This window comes from Oncorhynchus mykiss, chromosome 16 (genome assembly GCF_013265735.2).
Source record: "Oncorhynchus mykiss isolate Arlee chromosome 16, USDA_OmykA_1.1, whole genome shotgun sequence".
Taxonomy (NCBI): domain Eukaryota; kingdom Metazoa; phylum Chordata; class Actinopteri; order Salmoniformes; family Salmonidae; genus Oncorhynchus; species Oncorhynchus mykiss.
Window position 1 is genome coordinate 47,477,128 of NC_048580.1, and position 5,000 is coordinate 47,482,127.

Below are 5,000 nucleotides of genomic sequence, written 5' to 3' on the forward strand. Positions count from 1 at the left end.
AGGAGAGAGCGGGAGAGGGCTAGATGGAGGGTGGGAAGGAAGGAGAGAGAGGGAGAGGGATGGATGGATGGAGGGAGGGAAGGAAGGAGAGAGAGGGAGAGGGATGGATGGAGGGAGGGAAGGAAGGAGAGAGAGGGCTAGATGGAGGGTGTGAAGGAAGGAAGGAGAGAGAGGGAGGGATGGATGGAGGGAGGGAGGGAAGGAAGGAGAGAGAGGGATGGATGGATGGAGGGAGACTGCTGGTGTGTTGGTCTGAGCTCCTGGTGGATTCATGCGTTATCAGCAGGATTGGGGCATGGCTGACTCCAGGGCTAGGGCATCACTGGGTCTGGGCTACTGCCTGTTTACTACATTAGAGGAGGGCAGTGAGTCAAGCTGCCTGGCTGGTCTGCTGCCTTCTCATTGGTCGATCTGCCCTCTCATAATATGACTGAGCAGAGAAACCAGTCTCTGACCCCTAGTCCAACCCTCATCCGTGGATCTCTCCCCGAGCCTCAGCAACATCCTCTAGCGCTGGGGGAAGGAGCAGGTCAAAGACCATGGTGAGTATCTGTGTGGATGTACTTGTGCATTTCTGTGTGTGTGTGTAGTTGTGTGTGGTTATGTCTGCTATGGTGAGTATGTTTTGGTCAGAAGCAAAACACAAATAGCTTTACGAGGCTCCAGTGAACCATAGAGGCCGAATTCTTGCTTTGTTTTTGTGTCCTTAGACATGTTTAAGGCTTTGTGCAGTGGGGTATCATGGGAGCATAAAACAAGAGGGAAATAAGACAATTGCAGAAGTCTAGAAAGAGAAATGGGCTCAGCTCAAATGTTTGCAGTGAAACAACTCTTTGGGTGCCGGGTTTAAAAGGCATATTCTGGAATAAAGGAAAAACCTGCATTTTAATGTCTTGTTTTGTAGCAGCAGAGGTCAAAACAAACGGCCGCATTTTGGCATAAAGCCTTCGTCATCATCCACCCATATTTATAGATGACGTCACTTTGTAGCACTGCTTCTTTCACATACATTATTTACATACATTATTCACATACTTTTCCTACTGTTTTCCACATGAGCTTCAAAATGTAAATAATACTAAACGAAGAAAGGTACAGCTGTTGCCCACAGGACACAACGTAAGAGGAGTTCTTCATTAAGGCCCGTTAGGGTTTTCTGCTTGGAAGCCGTGGATATAATATGCACCTCTCTGTGGAAGCCCGTTTTCTCTACCAAGTTCCAATTCTCCCAAGAAAAGAACTCTGAACTCTGAGTCTGTGCACTAAGATCAAGTGAACAGTAGAACTCTCCCAGACCCAGTCTAGAAGTATGCACTACAGAGCCTAAAGCCAACATGCATATCAGATGGTACCAAGACACATGGCTTTATAACGTCAAACATACCTTCGTTTCCCACCGTCCTTAGTTTCCAACAGAGCTGGGAAGTCTCCTTACACCCATGAGAGATCCATAGTGTTACACTACACACTACGCTCCCTCAAGTGTACAGTGGCGAAAGCCCACCTACATCTGCTGACGAAGCATAGCTGCTTGTGTAAAGATGTACAGTTGTACAGCATGTACAGTAGGTAAAGTCCTACTGCATTATTCACAGCTGAATAATGCACCTATATAATATAAGGCTGCTGTGCACTTCGCCTGCACCCCTCCACGTCCTTATGATCAACGAAAGAGGCTATTCTGTCAACACACCACTAGGTGGCACTGTTGCTCTACCGTAGACGGAATGCTAATCTGGTTTGTTTAAAACCTGTAAAAGTCTAAACTGTTGGAGGGGGAGAGAGGGGGGTGTTACTAAACTAACATATTCAATTGTTTTAAAATGGTCATAGATGATTTGGATGATTTAGCTATTTGATATCGATTTTTTTTTCAGTTATCAAAAAAATATACTGTATTTAAAAATGATTAGATAAAATATTGAATTAGGGCTTTACTACTATAGCCCACAGAAATGCTTTGAATAACACATTTTCCATAAATGGGAAAAAAAGATAGTCAGAAAATTCATCATAAGGAATAAGGTTTTGATGTGTCTGTCTGATATGTAGGAGATATAAGAAAGCTCAGGAAATATATACAGTATGTATCTATTTTTAGACACAAATTTAACCCCTTATTTTTGTTGGCACAAAAACGACCTCCATACTTCCATTGGTTCGTATGGGTTACCTTCAGACGAGTCCCGTGACACTCTTGGGGGTAGTACAGCAAAACGGAGAACACCATCGTGTTCGTGAGAGTCGCCCCTTTCCATAATAGTTTGTCGGCCAAACCGTTCGGACGTTACAGACGTTTTCGTGAGATTTTCAGGATTGTCTCATGGTCTGACAAACACAGCTGTAGCTCGACCACCTCCCAGCCCCTGATATCTCCAGCTTAAACTGATGCTGGACTTTTTTTAAATTTATTTTTATTTTTAATTTTACCCCTTTTTCTCCCCAATTTCGTGGTATCCAATTGTTGTAGTAGCTACTATCTTGTCTCATTGCTACAACTCCCGTACGGGCTCGGGAGAGACGAAGGTTGAATGTCATGCGTCCTCCGATACACAACCCAACCAGCCGTACTGCTTCTTAACACAGCGCGCATCCAACCCGGAAGCCAGCCGCACCAATGTGTCGGAGGCTACACCGTGCACCTGGCAACCTTGGCTAGCGCGCACTGCGTCCGGACCTCCCGGTCGCGGCCGGTTAAGACTCTGATGGCACAGCTGGAGCTGCAGTACAGCGCCCTTAACCACTGCGCCACCCGGAAGGCCTCTGATGCTGGAATTTGATGGGGATTTTTAGAATGATGTTACTTAGATTAAACAACGGGTGCGTCAATAGACTCTTACGGATAAAAAAAAAGAGGATAGAGGGAGGGAGGGAGGGAGAAAGAGACAAAGGGAGAGAGATGGGGGGGTGTAGGCTGCTTTGTTGCCATTTCTCTGTATCCCAAATGGCATCCTATTCCCTACATAGTGCACTGCTTTTGACTAGGGTCTATAGGGTGCCATTAGGGACACAGACTGTATGTGGCCTTCTCATGTAGCCTGTCAGCTAGAAGGCATCTCACCCTCCTCGGTCCTCTGTGTCCCAACTCCCCAAAGTGAATGACTTCACGCATTACTGAAATGAAGCCCCAGACCTAATGAAGAGAGTAGTTCACAGCAGCACTGTTACCTGTCCTGATCTGACCTGTCCTGATCTGACCTGTCCTGGGGTGGATGGGATGCTGTGACTCCTAAAATGATCGCTAGAGGAACTGTGAAGGGGATAACGATAGGGGAACATAAACTCTGGTGATCATGATCAGCGTGTGTGTGTGTGTGTGTGTGTGTGTGTGTGTGTGTGTGTGTGTGTGTGTGTTAGGGCCCCTGGCTGGCTGGTCTGTATTCACGGAGCATCTGTCTCTCTCTTAAAGCTGCTGACACACTACTCTCTACCTGGTCATCAATAATCAGCCCTGTGAACATCACTCACCGTCACCGCCCTGCCCCTGCCAACACACACACACGCACGCATGCACGCACATACACACAGCCTGGAGTCTGGCCATTAACAACTCTCCCACTGATTTTCAGAAGCCCCTGATTGACTATTATCATTAGACAAACCCTGACATTTTACCAAACACTGTCTCAAACACTGTCTCAAACACTGTCTCAGACACTGTCTCAGACACCATCTGAAACACTGTCTCAGACACGGTCTCAAACACTGTCTCAAACACTGTCTCAGACACTGTCTCAGACACCATCTGAAACACTGTCTCAGACACGGTCTCAAACACTGTCTCAAATACTGTCTCAAACACTGTCTCAAACACTGTCTCAGACACTGTCTCAAATACTGTCTCAGACACTGTCTCAGACACCATCTCAAACACTATCTCAAACACTGTCTCAGACACTGTCTAAAATACTGTCTCAGACACTGTCTCAGACACCATCTCAAACACTGTCTCAAACACTGTCTCAGACACTGTTTAAAACACTGTCTCAGACACTGTCTCAAATACTGTCTCAGACACCATCTCAAACACTGTCTCAAACACTGTCTCAAACACTGTCTCAGACACGGTCTCAAACACTGTCTCAGACACTGTCTCAGACACTGTCTCAGACACTGTCTCAAACACTGTCTCAAATACTATCTCAGACACCGTCTCAGACACTGTCTCAAACACTGTCTCAAACACTGTCTCAGACACTGTCTCAGACACTGTCTCAGTCACTGTCTCAAACACTGTCTCAGACACTGTCTCAAACACTGTCTCAAACACTGTCTCAGACACTGTCTCAAACACTGTCTCAGACACTGTCTCAGATACCGTCTCAAACACTGTCTCAAACACTGTCTCAAACACTGTCTCAGACACTGTCTCAGATACCGTCTCAAACACTGTCTCAGACACTGTCTCAAACACTGTCTCAGACACTGTCTCAGATACCGTCTCAAACACTGTCTCAAACACTGTCTCAAACACTGTCTCAAACACTGTCTCAGATACCGTCTCAAACACTGTCTCAAACACTGTCTCAGACACTGTCTCAGATACCGTCTCAAACACTGTCTCAGACACTGTCTCAGACACTGTCTCAGATACCGTCTCAAACACTGTCTCAAACACTGTCTCAGACACTGTCTCAGATACCGTCTCAAACACTGTCTCAAACACTGTCTCAGACACTGTCTCAAACACTGTCTCAAACACTGTCTCAGACACTGTCTCAGACACTGTCTCAGACACTGTCTCAAACACTGTCTCAAACACTGTCTCAAACACTGTCTCAAACACTGTCTCAAACACTGTCTTAAACACTGTCTCAGACACTGTCTCAAACACTGTCTCAGACACTGTCTCAGACACTGTCTCAGACACTGTCTCAGTCTCTAAGCAATTAGTAAACCAGGTTACATCAGAGAGAGAGAGAGAGAGGGGAGGTGAGAAGGATTTCTGGTGAGTCAGAGACTCTTCCTCCCACACAAAGGCATCAATCAACAGAGCTCTC

At 46.2% G+C, this 5,000-nt stretch overlaps 1 protein-coding gene across 9 annotated transcripts in view; it reads right to left on the minus strand.

The window, feature by feature from the left end:
* The window catches only part of LOC110492148 (calmodulin-binding transcription activator 1), a 499,040-nt gene that overhangs the window by 67,893 nt on the left and 426,147 nt on the right, over positions 1-5,000 (minus strand). The window lies entirely within an intron of this gene.